Genomic DNA, 17,853 nt, shown 5'->3' with positions numbered 1-17,853 from the left:
CCACACATTATACTTGCTTTAGTTTCTAGGAGAAAATTTTTCTTGGAGTTTTTCAAAGACTCATGGAATTAGAAGAGACACCTCTCCCTACCCCCAGTTCACAGGTAAGAATGTTTGGATGTAGACAGTTAAGCAGTATACAGTAGCAGGGCTGGGGCAGACCCTGGCCCCTGAATCCCACTGCAGTCCTCTTCTACCTTATTGAGATTTTTAAAAAATGATGCTGTTTTGTTTTAATAAAAATTGTTTAAGGGTAAATCCACTCATAGGCTTATAATTAAATCACATGTTTCCCTGAGTTGCAAAGGATTCTGTTACATAAAACACAGACATATAGTACAAGAAGCCCCCATTTCTTATTTTTTATTGATGACACTAACCATCAGGGTCCTGAGACATGAAACCAAGGAGAGGGAGGGATGAAGATTCTATGGCTTTAGAGATTAGAGGTGAGTGAGGTCAAATGAGAGAAAACAAGCAGAAAAACAGTTCTTTCCACCTAATGCCCAAGCATCACCAAGCTGCCTTCTACTGCGTTCCTATTGCATTTGAGCAATTAAGGAAAGACATCCTACTTTTAGGCATGCCAGCCTCTCACTTTCACTTAAAACTACCCAAGTACAGTGAGTTCTGCACAACTTCTCTCTCTCTCTCTCTCACATACACTCACACACACACAAATAGTTCCCACCCCCTTTGTGATTAAACAACTCAGGGAGACTAATCTTGATCATCTTATTTAACACAGCAACACCTCTACCTATACACTGAGTCTGCATTCTCCTGTTCTCCCTCTTTCTGTAACACTCATACCACTTAGCATACAACGTGATTAACTCATTGACTAGGTTTATTGTCTATTAGATTTCACTCCTCAACTAGAATGTAGCCTCCATGATGGCACAGATTTCTGTTCTGTTTCTGTTTCTCTGATTGAATACTACAAATAGTGCCCTACACTCAGGAAATATTTGTTGAATTAATAAACAGAAGTAAGAAAATGAAAAATAGGAGTTCCTGTTGTGGCTCAGTGATAAGGAACCTGACTGCTATCCATGAGCACAAGGGTTCGATCTCTGGCCTCATTCAGTGGGTTGAGGATCTGCTGTTGCCATGAGCTTTGGCATAGTCGCTGAGGTGCTGTGGCTGTGGCTGGCAGCTGCTGCAGCTCCAATTTGACCCCTAGCCTGGGCCCTTCCCTGGGTGTGGCCGTAAAAAAAGCCAAAAAAAAAAAGAAGAAGAAAAATAGGAAATTAAGGTACATCTTGACATATGACCTCGTTATATTTGAAAAAGGCTTGAACAAGATGCAAAGAAAAGATGGAGACAATAGAATGATAAGAAAACAAAGAAAAGAACACTTAATGAGTGCTGCAACATGCCAGGGACACCCCAAAGAGGTTTATGCCCATGTACCTTATGATTATAGCTCCTATTATCCTCATCCTACAGTGGATGAAACTGAGGCTAGAGAACTTGTTCAGGTCCATGCAACTGGTGAGGGGTGGAGCCGGGACTCAAGTCCACACCTGACTTCAAAGCCCACATGTGTCACCACTGCTTTGTAACAGACTATGTGATGCCACATCAGGAACGAATGTGCTGGGCGAGCCATCTCAGCATAGAAGCCTGACTTTATTAAAGTGGCTAAATGGACAGGTTTTTCTGTGGGACACTAGCAGATGCATGCTGAAGAGGTTTTGCTTTCCAGATTGACCACATAAAGAATGCCTATTTCCAGTAAAGCCAGAAGTATCTTCTAAAAAAGTTTTAATCAAAAGCAAATTGGCATTGTTTCACCTATTGAATCAATCCCTCAAACCACTGATCTCAAACATTAAAACGTATCATGTTGTCTGGGCAGTAGAGAATGGCTTAGTGAGTTAAGTACTCACAGATTCAACATATTGAGGTGGCCAGCATTAGATCTGCCTCTGTGGCTTACCTGCCTCTTTGCCTGCAATCACTGAGGTCAGGCAACATAAAGGTAGAGACTTCTGCCCTGACTTCATTGGCAACTTTCCTTTTCTACTCTTCACTCCATGACTTGAGTTGACACTTTCACTCACATCTATTTTTTCTGTTTACAAAGTGGGAACGAGGAAATATGAATTTTGCTGCCTTTGTGGCTAATGAATTTCTAGAAGCAGAATCAGACAGCAAAGGGATCTGGAATACTGATCAAGATAGAGGGGTCTGGGAGTTCCCATCGTGGCTCTGTGGAAATGAGTCTGACTAGCATCTATGAGGACGCAGGTTCCATCCCTGGCCTCACTCAGTGGGCTAAGGATCCAGCATTGCCGTGAGCTGTGGTGTAGGTCACAGTTGCGGCTCTGATCTGGTGTTGCTGTGGCTGTGACATAGGCCAGCAGCGGTAGCTCCGATTCGACCCCAGTCTGGGAACCTGCATATGCTGCCAGTGCGGCCCTAGAAAGCAAAGAAAGCAAAAAAAAAAAAAAAAAAAAAAAAAAAAAGATGGAGGGGTCTGGAATATATAGGTTGGGGATGCCCTGGGGATATATGCCAGGGACATTTGAGAGTTTAAGGAAAGAGGGAACTGGGGAGAGAAAGGCTAGCTTTAACCAGTTCAAACTTGGAGAGGTGTGCATAAACCAGGGGGGCTCCGTGGATCCTAATCACACACTTACTCACTTTTGCTCCACTCCTGGCCCTTCTTTTAAGTAACAGGAATAAGGTAACAGTTTAGCTGTAACCACAACAAGCAGGGAAAGACAATTGTTTTCTGAAGACTAGACGAGAAAGTAAATCATTTTTAATCAAGTGATTTGGAATGGTTGCTAAGGCATAAAGAATAAATAGTTTTATGTCATGTGAGAGTTTTAGGGTGTGTCCCATCAATGTTTCATACAAGCTACCATTTAAAAAATAGGCCCAACCTGGAGTTCCCATTGTAGCGCAGCGGAAACGAATCCAATGATGAGGTTGCAGGTTCAATCCCTGGCCCCCAATCCCTCAGTGGGTTAAGGATCTGACCTTGCCATGAGCTGTGGTGTAGGTCAACGATGTGGCTCAGATCCCGAGTTGCTGTGGCTGTGGCGTAGGCCAGCAGCTACAGCTCCACTTGGACCCCTAGCCTAGGAACCTCCATATGCTGCGGGTGTGGCCCTAAAAAGCAAGAAAAAAAGGCCCAAACTGATGGAGCTTGGGGAGTAGGACTGATTTGTGAAGCACAATTATTTATGTGGTCTCGTCATTCTTCAGCTTAGGTGTTGATACAAAGCAGCTGGGTTGGGATATTTATTTAAAATTCAGAGACTTTGTCACATGTCAGGGCCGGGAATCTGAATTTGTAACAAGACACCTGGATGATTCTGATGAATCACATTTTGAAAGATGCTATCACAAGACTGCAGAGCACTAAGGATGCAATGGTGACTTGAAGCTAAAAATGAGTTCTTCTTTGACTATAGACGTATTAAGAAAGCTAAACAAGTCAAGTCAGAAGTGCATAAAAAACTTGAAATTCTCCAGTGTTACCTAAGTAGCTGTGAACACCACTAACTTTTGTTTAAAAAAAAAGGAAATATTTAGTTCATTCCATCCATGTAATTACTATGCCACCATATTAAATTTTAGCAATCTTCCAAGAATGACCCTCCCAATTCTCTTAAACATTTTAACTACCATCCTCAGAAGGTAAAATTTCTATTTATCTTCCAGGGCTTCATGTCACTGGACAGAAAACATTACTCTATATGACAAGGCACACTTAAAATAAAAGCTACTATTTATTGAGTGTCAGAGACTATTTTTATATGCAGCATCTTGTTTAATTCTCACAATAAGTCTGACAGTTAGGAATCATTATAATCCTCATCTCACAGTTTATGAAACTGAGAACTAAGGCTTAGCAGGTTTAAGAACTTTGTCCAGTAGTTGGAAACCAAATTTCTTGTGGTGAGCATGCAGTAGTGTATATAGAAGTATAAATGCAATGTCCACATGAAATTTATATAATGTTATAAACTAGTATTGTCTCAAAAAAGAAAAAAAAAGTTTATCCAAAGTCACATAATAGTAACCGGCAGAGCCAGTGTTTGAATTCAGATCTTTCTGACTCCAGAAACATCAGCTCTTAAGCTCTAAGCAATTTTGTCTCCACTGGGAATCTTCGTTCATACACACCCTATGAACATGCACAGATAAAGCAAATATTAATACAAATTGCACAGCTTACCAAAGATACACAATCCCAGTAGAGTAACGGGTCTATTTTATAAGAAATGACACAAAATCAAAATGTAATTATGGCTCTCCAAAATATAAATAAAAACTAAAACCTACATCAATATCCAGTGCTAGCCATTCTTACCAGACATGTACATGCTTTAATTATGAAAACGGTTGTTCTTGATGTTAGCATGTGAGGTTTTTTTTGTTTAGCATAGATGCCACCTGAAACCTCTAATGTGTCATCATATTTCCTGACATATCTTCTTATCACCCCTAATACTTAAAATTTTGTTTTTTTTCCCCCTGAATATTCCTAAAATATTAAGCCTCCTACTTAAATTTCTGAGGCAAACAAATAATCTCTCAACTACTCATTACCATACATAAACACTAGAGTTTAGAAAGAATAATGCTGACCACAAAAAAATCATAAAAAAAGATATGTTCCAAAGTGGCATTTTCTTTTACATAGAATACAACTCCAATCTAAGAATCTAAAGAGAATTAGAAACCAAATTTCTTGTGGTGAGCATGCAGTAGTGTATATAGAAGTATAAATGTAAGGTCCACATGAAATTTATATAATGTTATAAACTAGTATTGTCTCAAAAAAGAAAAAAAAAGTTTATCCAAAGTCACATAATATTTTCCTTAACTGCCTAAGGAATACCTCTTTACCATTTAAAACAGTTAAACCTTTACTCTTTAAAACAGCTAAACCCTCAGATCCTACATTTTCTCCTCTACTTTTAGATTCCTCTTGCATCATAAACTGGTTTGTTCTGCCTCCATCCCTGGTTCCAAGGAACATTTTGTATTACCTTGTATACTGCATTCATCTCTGCTTATAGACCATAAGCTCCATTAGCACGGGACCACATCTATTTGGTATCACTTGTAATAAGCGCAATACCTGGCCCAGAGAAGGCACTTAATAAATGCTGTTGAATGAATTAATGGATGTGTGTGACCCATGAAACTTAGTTGCTCCCAGAGCTTGGTTCTTTCTTCCAGCCTCACCAGGAGAATAGTTTGTACTTTTTAGCTACCTCTTTTTCTTCACTTCCTTTAGGATTGAAAAGCCACTAGTTTTGCAGATAACTACCAAGGATTTGGACCAGCTCTTCTTTTTTTTTTTTTTTTTTTCCTTTTTGCCATTTCTAGGGCCGCTCCTGCAGGACATGGAGGTTCCCAGGCTAGGGGTCGAATGGGAGCTGTAGCCACTGGCCTATGCCAGAGCCACAGCGACTCCGGGTCCAAGCTGCGTCTGCAACCTACACCACAGCTCACGGCAACGCTGGATTCTTAACTCACTGAGCAAGGCCAGGAGGGATTGAACCCACAACCTCATGGTTCCTAGCCGGATTCGCTAACCACTAAGCCACAAGGGGAACTCCAGGACCACCTCTTCTCCACTCACCACTTTGCGATACCTTTTGAATCACTAACTCTCCTTCTTTCGAAGTGCTAGAGATAACTTCAGTCTGCAAAGGTAGCTACAGCCTCCAAATTGGGAAGGGACCACAGGATAGAGTGGCAGGGGATGAAAAATTGAGAACTTTCTGCTGCCTCCTTTTCTCTTGTGAAGAGAACAAGTAAGGCTGGAGAGAAACAATGGGAGTCTACTGAACAAATAAGGTGTAGTAAGAAGATACAAATTATCTAAGGCAGGCTGGTCAAAGGAGGCCTCCTCTTGCTGCAGCCATTGACATGGTTATGTCTGGAGTAGTTGGAGACTTAGAGGGCAAGGGACCCTTATCCCTCAGTCTGATGTTGAAGACCCAGAGGCAGCTGAAAAGGCTTTCTTCTGCTGCTTAGGGAAGAGTTTCTTTTATACTCATTTCTTCCCCTTCTCCAAGCCCTGCTCAGGTCACATCTAAATGCAAAGTCAGAGCCAAGGGTGGCTGACTTCTGAAGTCATCCCAGCATATCTTCTCTGAGACTGTGTCTTTCTTCCTTCCCTTCCTATATCTTTCCTTCTCTCCTTTCTTCCTTCCCTCCCTCCTACTATATTGTGACGAGTAAAGTTACTCATTTCAATTTTCTTTCTCTCAAACAGCACTGGCCAAAGGTCAGCACTTTAACAGACTTGAAACAGTCAACCTGAGATTTAAAAAGATCGTTTTAGCAATCGAACCAATCAAAAAGTTTTGTTTTTGAATGAAGAAGATAGTATTGGAAGAAAAAGTGTCAAATAATAGAAAGAGAAAACATCCCTTTGCAAATAGCCAAATCCTTCTAATACCTGGAGTCGATTCTCCCATTGTAAAGAGACCAGCCTAATTTCAGGTAACGTATTTAATATTTAATGTCTCCTTTTTGAGCACTGTCTACTGTTCTTTTTTTTTTTTTTTTTTGGCTCTGCCTGCAGGATGCAGAAGTTTCCAGAGCCAAGGATTGAACCAAAACACAGCAGTGACCTGAGCCACAGCAGTGACAATGCCAGGTCCTCAACCTGCTGGACCAGGAAGGAACTCCAGTGTTCTTTTAAAGCTGTCCTTTCTGGTTGGCCAATCTCAATAAATTTGTTTTTTGTCAGTAACTCCATGTGGTAAAGGTGAGACTAGAAGTACACTCACACAAAAAACCAACATTTAACACAATCTTCTCTCCCTTAATTTTATCTTCATTACCTCAAAATATTTTTAACTAACTAAAATATTTTAAGCTAGCTAAAATAGTTTTGGCTAATTTTTTTTTTCACTCACGGCACATGGAGATTCCCAGGCTAGGGGTCAAATCAGAGCTGTAGCTACCGGTGTACACCACAGTCACAGCAAAGCAGGATCCAAGTCTCATCTGTGACCTACACCACAGCTCACGGCAACACCAGATCCTTAACCTACTGAGCAATGCCAGGAATTGAACCTAAATCCTCATGGATGCTAGTCAGATTTGTTAACCGCTGAGCCACCAATAGGAACTCCATAGCTAACTTCTTAATTGTATGCCTTTCCTGTTTATCCCATCCCACTTAAGGCAAAAGCAAACTTTCTCACGAGTTATACTTCCCACCTTGCAAATGCACCTTCAGAAAATGTCCCTGGCCTATTGCCTATCTCTGAGCCCTGATAGAATCACTTCATTTGGGGTTTAAATTATAGCTTTTTGTTGGTTGTTCCTTGCCATAACCTTACCTGTGTGGTGATTCTTTTTCTTTGGCTAGTTTGAGTAGAATGCTGTTGAATGTAATATGAAGTAAAAAATTAAGTTTAAAAAAACATTAAGAGAACACCTAGGCACTCTAAATGTGTTCAGATCTCCTAGCTCTATTGAATAATACCTGAGAGTCTTGAGGAAATATGCAGTTAAGTTTGTACTACTGAAGACCATTGGAAATCCTTTCTGGAGTGAGCCAAGGAATGCAACAAATAACAAACATTATAAAGAAATAATTTATTTCTAAATATATGTGGATATAAAATCAGGCCATAAACACTCTAGTTAAATTTCTTGGGATTAAGGGGAATTATAGGGTAATAAATGAGAGAGACATTGAGCCTACATAATATTCTAGAAAGTGCTATGTAGTAGAACACCCATTATATTTCCCATCCCTGTTCTCACTTTAAAGGACTGTTGCTGCCTACAAACACCGAAAAGCAGCACTCATTGTAGGTGAATCCTAGCCCCTCACCTGGTGACAATGACAGCAATGGAGGCCATGTGCTTTTGTTTCCACACCTGATTGTCCTCACTGCTCTTAAGTTCTGTGAGACTCCAATATACATACAACTAGGTTCCTTTTTTCTTTAGCTTATCTGAGTGGCTTTATGGTCTTCAGAACAAAATGAAATCTGACTAAGATAGGCAAGAGAAGGAAAGATCTGGGTGTACCTAGAAAAAGGACCATGTAATTGCTAGAAGTCAGCATGGAGTCCTAAGACCAGCCTAAACATATTTTTCTTTTGTAACAAGGTTAATAAACTGATAGCTTAGTTGCACTGTGGCCGTTGGAGATGTTATAGATCTCTTGTTTTCAACTACCCAGTATCTATTTGCCTTTTTCTCTTAGCAGTACTTCAATTTTACTTGGGAATCTATTAGCCTTCTTTGTATGCAATATTTTTTCAGTTGTTTTCTTAAATATATTTTCAAAATATATTTGATACATATAAAAGCATAATGTAACATATATGTAAGTTATAAAATGAGCACCTGTGAATTCACGGAGAAACAGAAACATTTCATCTATCCAAATAATTCTGTCCTAACTCTGCTCCCTGACAGCTCCACCACCAGCCCCCTCCTTCCTACACTAGACAACCATGCAATCTTGGTGGGAGGGTCAAGCAAATTGTGTTTTTTTCCTCTGGCCAAAGGGTAAGCATACAAGTTAGATAAAAGCAAGTGGGCTCTTCTATTCCACTCTGTTTAGTGGCATGAAGAAGGAAAAGATTTTGAGCAAATTTATCATAACGAAGTTATGAAGTAAGTTATCATAAGATCTCCCCAAAGGTGATCTCAATACCTGGAGTTGACAGTGCCCCTGGGCTGAGATCTGGTTTTGCAGCTTTTCTTTTATTTCTAAAGGCCTTCTCATATCATTCCATAAGTTCCTCTTTTTGTTTTAACTAATCAGCACTCCTCTCTGACAACATTAATAAATGAAAATTTCATAAAGCTTTTTGATTAAGTCATGTCAGATATTTTCATGAGTGGGCTGCAAAAAATATGGATAGGATGAGAGTGAAATTACAAAATAATGGTCACCTCTAGCAGGAACTGGTGAGGAATTGGACCAGGGAAGGGGGCTTCAAATACTGTCCATGTTTTATTTCCTATAAAGAAATCTGAGGCAATATAATAATATGTGGAGTTGTAATAAAGCTTATACGTGATTACTATTTTATATTATTCTTATACATTTCCTTTTTTTTTTTTTGCTTTTCTTTTAGGGCCTCACACACTGCATATGGAGGTTCCCAGGCTAGGGGTTGGTCCAATCGGAGCTAGAGCTGCCAGCCCTCCCCACAGGTGCAGCAACATCAGATCCGAGCTGGATCTGCAACCTACACCACAGCTCACAGCAATGCCGGATCCTCAACACACTGAGCGAGGCCAGGGATCGAACCTGCAACCTCATGATTCCTAGACAGATTCATTTCTGCTGTGCCACGATGGGAACTCCATATTCTTACACATTTTTTTTAGGTTTAATTTTTTTAAAAATTCAGGTGAAATTAGGTGGCTCTACCACAAGTACAACAACTACAGCCATAGGAGAGCTGATTAATGATCAATGTTTACCTCTTGGGGGTAGGTGCTCTGGGATCTGCTTTAGATGATACTTCTAAAATGATCTGGCAAAAATGTAAAGAAACCATTAAATTTGTGAATGAACCAAGGATTGTGAGATCAATAGCAAATATGTTGAATGAAATAATCAGCATACAAAAAGATGTTGGTAAATGGAATTCTGGGCTGAAATTCATCAGCTAAAAAAGAAAGAAAGTGTACCATTTATTAAATACTTATTGAATATACAAAAGCACTGTTTAAGTATTTTATATTATTTTCTCCAATCCTTAACCTTATGAGTTACATATTACCCTTACCTTTAGGCATGAAGAACTGAAGCAAAGACAGGTTATGAAATTTGTCCACACAAATTAGTAAAGTGCTGGAGCCAAGCTCTGATCTTACATTGTTTTAACTCTGAAGCCTCAACCTTAAACACTATACAAGGACAAGGCTATAAATGCTTATGCCTCAGTTTCCCCAAAAATAAACTATGTAATACAGATGGAAGAGACCTGGTTTAACAGCCCACATTTCACAGAAAATGTTTTTTTGGCGAATAAGCACAGTAAGGTCAGCAGAGCGATGTGACTGCAAGTTCCATCTTAGACTGCAGTAGTAGAAATTTTGTATCAAGGAGAAGGGAGCCATGGTCTTGCTGTACTGCACACTGCCTCAGCCCCCACCTGCGCTGGATAGCCTGCTCCAAGGAGTACACTAACAAAGACAATAGGGAGGGCTTGAGGAGACCAAGGATGAAGAATGGGAAGAATGATTTAAGGAACTGAAATTGTTTGCCAGGAAAAGTCACAATTCAAGGCAGGAGGTGGTCACCAGGGCCGTCTTCACGTAATTCAAGTGGCACAGGGAAAAGGGATCAGATTGTTCTGTGTGGTAAAAAGGGAATAGCAAAAGGAACAATGGATAACACTTAAGAGGAGAGAGGTTATGTTAAAGATTGGGAAGAACTCTGTAGGTCAAAACCATCAGAAGGCAAAATAGATTGTCTGGGGAAGAAGGGAGTTCCCAAGAACTGGATATGTCATTGTATACTATCCCTGTCTGGGATGTTGTTGAAGCCTACAATGAGATGCTGGCCAGAGGGCTGTCTAATGCTCAGGCTAGTGCTTACTGACTTTATTATCAAATCCATTAGTGTAAAATCATCATCCACTTAGAGACCTATTTTTATGGTATGATCCTTAAGTGACTCCTTGGTGACTCCCTTTCCCCCTCCCCTCTAAGGCAGAAAGTTTGCAGAACCAAGTGTCTAGAACCTTAGTGCTAAACCAGCTCTGCTACTAGCTGTATATTATTGAGAGAATCATTTAACCTTTCCCTGCTTCAATGCTTTCATCTTCAAAAAGAATTTTTATCTGTCTCAGCTACCTCACATGGATTTCAGTGAGTATGGAAGTTATCTTAAATGTTAAGGTACTTTAGAAAATTTAAACAATATGCAAGTATAAACTATGACGACTATAATGCAAGTTCTGTTCACCATATACCTGGGACATCCAACCTTCTCTGGCACCTGTCTCATTCCTAAATTCTCTCAGGTCCTTCTTGAAATTTATTGTCTTTTTGTTTGGGTGGTTTTTTTTTTTTTTTTTTTTTTTTTTTGGTTGTTTGTTTGGCAGGGCTGGTAGCATGCAGAAGTTGCTGGGCCAGGGCCTGAACCCATACCACAACAGCAACAATGCCTTATCCTTAACCAGCTGTGCCACCAGGGAACCCCGAGTCTTTTTGTTTGTTTGTTTTTGCTTTCTTTGTTCATTTGTTTTACAAGTCTTTGTTGAGTTACTACTACATGTTAGGCAATGTATAAGCTACTGTGCTAGCCACTGCTGGAAAACAAAAAGATGAACAAGATATCATTATTTTCTTTGAGATGTTTGCCATCAAATAGAAGTCTCTGTCAATATACAACTAATGTTATACAAAGCAAGTTATTTGCCTTTTTTTTTTTCTTTTGGGGGGTCTTTTCTAGGGCCACACCCTCAGCATATGGAGGTTCCTAGGCTAAGAGTCTAATTGGAGCTGTAGCTGCCAGCCTATGCCAGAGCCTCAGCAATGCAGGATCTGAGCCGACTCTGCAACCTACACAACAGCTCACCATAGCGCTGGGTCCTTAACCCACTGAGCAAGGCCAGGGATCAAACCCACAACCTCACAGTTCCTAGTCAGATTCTTTAACCACTGAGCCACAATGGGAACTCTGCAAAGCAAGTTATTTGAATGCCTTAAGAATAACATAGATGAAATTCTACAGAATTACAGGAGAGCAGGAATTCCAAGATACTTTGGCTAGCACTGCTCTAGGAAAGCTGGGTGTTTTCCTCTTTCTTTCTATCTCCGGCTCTGCTGGGATCCACTAGAAGCTGGTTCACTTCATGATTATGAAATTTTGCATTGGTGCTGAGAAGTGGTCCAACTGTCCAAGTTCTAACTTTTAGTCCCTTTGCATTGGCCTTGGGGAAAGAGGCATGATTTTTTCTATTTTTCTCTCATATAGAGAGAAAAAAGTGAAGCTCAGCAAGGTCAAGTACAAGTCAAAAATTGTTATGTAAGGCAGATCTTCACTTCTGCAACTATCTAGAGTTTCGGTGCACACAACAAGGCTTGTTTCAAGAGTGATTTATTACAAGTTTGCCTTTTTAGGTCCTTAATAATGGCCATCCAATAGGATGCTTGCTTTTTCCTGGGATCAGGCTGATATCCCTTTTATGTGAAGAGATGCTGGAGTTGGTAGAATGCAAGCTAAAGGGAATCTGCAAGCCCTGGGCAAGTAAGTTGCAACAGGTTCCATAAACTCCATTTGATATGAGGGTTAAGTCTTAGAAAGCTTTCTGTAAAACAGGTGTAATTGGCCTGTATGTGTGAAAGATAACTAAAAATACTTATTGAATGTTTAGTATGTTCCAGGTTTAAGCATTTTATATGGATTACTTTTTTTATGGTTACTCTTATTACCCTTTTTTTACAAACAAGGAAACAGAGTCTTGGAGTGATCAAGGAATTTTTCCAAGGTTACACAGCTAGAAGCGGTGAAATCAGTATTTGAAATAGGAGTGTATAAAGAAGTAATGTAAAATAAGGAAATAAAATATTATTTATAGATATACACACATGTACACATAAACACTTGTACAAACATGTCTACATACATATTAAAATTTACTCTCCCCAAATTATTTCATGTGGCTTACAACAAAGGACTCATATAAAGTGAAGAAAGTAGACAATCAAGGCCATGAGAAGGAAGAATATGCTAACCATGACTGTAATTTGTGATTGATCATCAAATGTGAAAATAAGAAAGGAAAACTCTTTCTTATAGACCCCTTTTAAAGCCATTTCCTTCAGGAAACTAACAGTTGTTTTTATTTTCCTAACCCTATGTTATAAAAATTGAATAAAAAGTCTTTGAAAGCTATGATTTTTCATATTTTAAATTTTGGGGAACTCCCAGCATTTGAAATTTCTTGATATTTATTTTTAAGTAAGATAATTAAAATTCAGAGTTCCTGCTGTGGAGCAGTGGGTTAAGAATTTGACTACAGTGGCTCAGGTCACTCCAGAGGCACAAGTTCCACCCCAGGTCCAACACAGTAGGTTAAAGGATCTGGGGTTGCCACAGCTTCGGCTTGGATTCAATCCCTGGCCTGGGAATGTCCATATGCCTCAGGTGTGGCCATTAAAAAAAAAGATATTTAAAATTCTAAAAAGTATTTCCTAGATGGTAAAGTACTATATTACATTTAGTTCTAAGCCTCTTCTCCTTACTTTGTGGCAAGGATCTATCTATCATAGAAGAGCTGGAATTCTATTCCATCACTTTTAAAATTTACAGAAGAGCAGGCAATTTTCCTCTTCCAAAATTCTGGTATGCGCAGTGCCTAGCACATCAATCCTTCTCAATAAATAATTTGCAAAAGAATACTGAATGGTGGCTTATACTGCTACATAATGCCCAATAAACCACCAATATACAATATGTGTTAAAAAATGTGCCATTATCCAAATCTAAAGGCTCTGTGGACCCACCAGTTTTCCAATAGCAGTAATGACTTGCAACTAGTCATTTCTATGCACTTCTTTTTGCTTCCTTGCATCAGTCCTGGTCAGTTAGCACCATGTACTGCCAGAGGTCTCCAAACTTGACTGCAAAAACCCTGGGATATGTGCTAAGACTATAACATAGGATTATGGGAAGAAAATATCATATCACATTTAATTTTTATTTTTATCTGATTCTTTTTCATTTAGTTTTTGTGAGTGTATGCTTTGTAATAATAACTAATATATCTATGCAGTGGTGCATTTTTAAAACATGTACATAGATATACATATTGAGGATATACACTCAAACATTTTACTGATAGCAATATGTGATTTAGAAGTTTGAAAATGCAGTTTTAAATAATTCTGCTAAGTGTATTTCAACCAAAAAAAAATTTTGTGGCCATAAAGAAGTAGAGAATGTTTTCCTATAGTTGGGTCTAGGAGTAGGAGTGGGGAGCGGGCCTGTCTTTCATATTTTTCATAACGTGAATATTCTAGCAAATAATTCACATTTCACTCAGCAATTAAATATAGCAACTCGTGTTGATTTTTTTTTCCTCTTCAAAAAAGAGGACAGTGAAATCCCTGAGAAAGTTTTTTCTGACTTTTCCTCCATCTGCCTTTTGCCCCTGAAGTTTGTAATTTGGAAGAAAGGGCTGTTGAGTTATTCAAAACCTATGTTGGGTATTAAGAGTCCTGGGTTTAAGTTCCTTCTTCAATGGTATTCTGAGTAACCTTAAGCAATCCCATTTCTCTTATGGATAAAATAGAGATAATACTTAGCACTAACCTCAAGGCAGTGTGTAGAGTGGATAAAGAACATTTGTTCCTTCTGGCAACTAAATGCAGAGCATCATTAATATAACCTTTACTATTATAGGTTTAAAATGTGATTTTATATACTTATCTCTGTTAAAAATTATTTCCTTCTAAAAAATAAACATCACATTTCTAAATAACACCATTTGTTTTCTATACTTCATAAACTTAAATTTTCTCCATATCTGTTCCTGGTTCCCAGTCTTTCACACACAAGCACATACACACTCATTTGCTAACTTTATGGATGTGAGAGAAAAATCTCAAGATAACATCAAGGAAATAAAGAGGGATTTGAAATAAGTTCTCTTATCCAGTGTTCCTTTAAGTTTTAAAGCTACACATCTAGTCCATAAAATCCTAATGTTTATTTAATCATCAAAATGTTTGTGTTTAAGAATAATTCACAGACTCTTAAATCAGAAAGAACCATAAGAAAACATCTAGGACCTATGATAATGCCTGGTACACAGTAGATGCTGAATAAACATTTAATGAAGGGAAACTAGGGGAAGCTTCTTATTTTAACCTTATAAGAAAAAATGAAAACAAAACCTCAAACCAAATCTGAGAGTTAAAGAGGCTAAATTAGTTGCTCAAGATTGTTTAGCAAGTTTGAGAGTTGGGTCTAGAATTTATTTCTCTTAGTTTCCAGCTAAGGCTTTTCCTCAGCAACCTGTTGACTTGTTTATGTAGGACTGTCAAATATAAACTGTTAAAGATGCATCATAGAAAGAAAAATTAGAAATAAGTGTCCTTGGGGTCACCATCTCCCAAAGTCATCCAACATGAGATGTTCACATATGACTTGAAGTAAAGTAAATATCATATATAAAATATCAAAAATATAGATCTTGCATATATTGATTCAAAAGGCCTATTTTGAAGGAAAAGGGTCAACAACCAATCTTCCACGACTTAGTCTACTTTTCGGTACTGTTTGTATGCCCACACAGGTGATTTGCAGTCCTCTGATCAGCTACAAGTAGAGTCACTATTTCAGCAAAATGTTTATCTTTGTTTCTGGGTACCGTTGTGTTGATTTTTCTCAATTTACCTACGAATGAAGCATCAACAACCTCAATGTATTACAGTCCTAATAAACTTATCTTGCACTATTTTGGCCTGTGTGATAGCTAACCCATTGATAAAAGAATCCAAGCTGATTAAAAGCCTTTCCTGGCCACTTGTTAGCCAAGTCAGGCTGTAGAATCATAACACAATGCACGCCTCTTCCATGGGGCACCACAAGGCAACGATTAAAAAAAAAAAAAAAAAAAAAAAACCCTCACTTCCATATCCAGTGGAGTTGTAGTTTATTACTATAACCCTCCCAAGTCAAAAGGACACCAGTTTCAAGCCTTGCAACTTGGTGCAGACAGGGTTTTTGCCCCTCAACCCACTCTGCTGGGCCTCTCTACCTGTCCTCTCCTACTGTCTACAGGTCCCGAACATTAGAAAATAGAAAATGTGATGATCTTTGTGTGTCTCTGTAAAATGTGTGTATGTGTGCGTGTGTTTGGGTGTAACGGGTCTTCTGTTTGGCCGCGCGGCCTGTCCGTCACGGCACGGGCCAATGGCAGGCTGCCTTATATAAAATGAGTGTTTTCAGTCTCTCCGGGTTGCATGTACTGTATGTGGAGCAGTGTACAGTGAAGCGGAGGCAGAGCGGCTCAGCGAGCTCCTCTCCACTTTCCCATAGAGAACCCCTGACTGGCCGCTGAGGGCGAGCCACACACACGCCCTCACGCCCCGCGAGCCCGCGAGGTAAGAGCCCCCCATTCCCAGCCCTTCCCGGGCGCTCTCCCCTCACTTTCTGTTTTCCTACTCACTTGCGAGCCGCCGGGCTGCAGCCCCAAGGACTCCGCGGCAGGAGCAGCGGCGGCGGCGGCGGCGGCAGCCGGTAGGCTGGACTTGAGGAAGACGGAGGGAACCCCGCGCGTCCGGAGCCGCCGCCAGCCGGCCCGCTCCCCGGGCACTTTCCCCCTCCGCCAAAACTTTGGGTCGGGAGAGGTCGGGGGCGAGGGTCGCGGCGGCCGCGCCGGCGGGGGGCGGGGGGCGCAGAGGCAGTGCCCTGCGGGCGGGAGGCTGGGGGCCGGGCTGGGGAGTAGTAGGCCAGCCGGTGCCAGGCTGCGTTTGCAACCAGCACCTCTCGGCACACAGGCAGCGCCGCCCGAGAGGGGCACGGGAGCCGGGGCGCAGGCAGGAGCAGCCCGAGGAAAACAACAACAGAGCCCTCATGCCGGCGGGCGGCTCGTGGCCGCCCGGGGAGCCCCAAACTTCATCTCGGCGAAAGTACGTGGAGCCCAGCCTGGGCTCGGCTGCCGGGGAGGTGGGGCCTGGGGAGTCGGGGCAGGGGAGGAAGGTACGAGGAGCCAACCCTCAGTGTATTTATTGAACGTTTCGTGTGCGTCGGTGACCGGGAACAGCAGCCCAGTTGCTCGTTCATCTGGAGAGTTGGGATTTGGGTGTTCCGGCCCCGGAGATCGGTGCCCTCTCACCCCCCCACCCTTAACCAAATGCGCGGCGAGTAGAGAAAGTGCTGTTTTAGTGCCAGAGTGGCTAGGAGGAAGAATAGGGAGAGAGGGGGAAGAGGGCGAGGGAGAAGGGGAGAGAGAAGAGGGAGGGAAAGCCGGCGCGGGGGGGGGGGGGGGACGAGAGGGAGAGAGAGAGAGAGAGAGAGAGAGAACCAGAGAGAACGGGGGAGAGAGAACGAGAGAACGGGAGGGAAGAGAGGAGGGGGAAGAGGAGGAGGGAGGCTGTGTCAGGATTTTGCTTGAATGTGGGATTATGTTGTGTCAATAAGTTTAAGGTGGAGAGGGCGAAGCTGGGGGTGGTGGTGGTGGAGGGGAGGAGGAAGGCCTTGGCTGTTTAAAGTCTTAATTCTGAAGGTAAGTTATGGCATTGCATGGTCGCGATGACAGAAAACTTGCAGATCCTTTATCCGGGGATGGGGTCGATGCCTCTAGAAAGAGCTCCCCAGCCCTCTTAAGCCACACTCGTGTTACACTGTTATTTGCTGCGATCCGGGTCGCTAGTAAATTACAGAAATCAGACTCGAGGTTTCTTTTCCTCCTCCACCTCGTCTCGCTCGCTCACCCTCAGAAATTTATTATTATTTTTTTCAATTTTTTGGTATTGTATGAAACTTAACGTAACTGAGACCAAACCCGAGTCCTGTAATTTACAAGGAGCCTGAATCCAAGAATCTGGAACACGTTTATATGTGAAATATCCGCGATCATTTCAGCTAAATGAGGAAGGTAAAACGAAACGATGCAAAAAGCTAAGACACAACATGTACGACAGGGGCGGGGGGGGGGGAGAGGGAGAGACGGAGAGAGAAGCTATTTTTTGCTTTCCTTTCTGTAGAAAGGAAAATAAAGCGTGCATTCCCCTTCCCTCCTGGTGTGTAGGGTCTAGTCAATATTTTAACTGAGGACAAATTAGTCCAGGTGGATCTCGTTGAAAAGTTTCGCGAGGTGGGGTGGAAGGGGGGGGTTGCGAAGGGGAAGGTGGGTGGAGGTGGTGGGG

General features: G+C 41.1%; 1 protein-coding gene across 21 annotated transcripts in view; it reads left to right on the top strand.

Annotated features, from left to right (window-relative positions):
* BBX (BBX, HMG-box containing) overlaps positions 15,915–17,853 on the top strand; it is a 286,716-nt gene continuing 284,777 nt past the window's right edge. For 3 of the 21 annotated variants that reach the window (XM_021070479.1, XM_021070471.1, XM_021070482.1), the window contains exon 1: positions 15,921–16,086. The gene's annotated coding sequence lies outside the window, so the exon portion shown is untranslated. Of the gene's footprint in view, positions 16,087–16,149; positions 16,223–16,445; positions 16,615–16,734; positions 16,809–17,070; positions 17,583–17,853 lie in introns of those variants that run through there. The other 18 variants (XM_021070468.1, XM_021070469.1, XM_021070466.1 and 15 more) reach the window with 13 other exon arrangements.

Source organism: Sus scrofa, chromosome 13, assembly GCF_000003025.6.
Source record: "Sus scrofa isolate TJ Tabasco breed Duroc chromosome 13, Sscrofa11.1, whole genome shotgun sequence".
Lineage (NCBI taxonomy): Eukaryota > Metazoa > Chordata > Mammalia > Artiodactyla > Suidae > Sus > Sus scrofa.
This window is presented reverse-complemented; position numbering and strand designations above follow the sequence as displayed.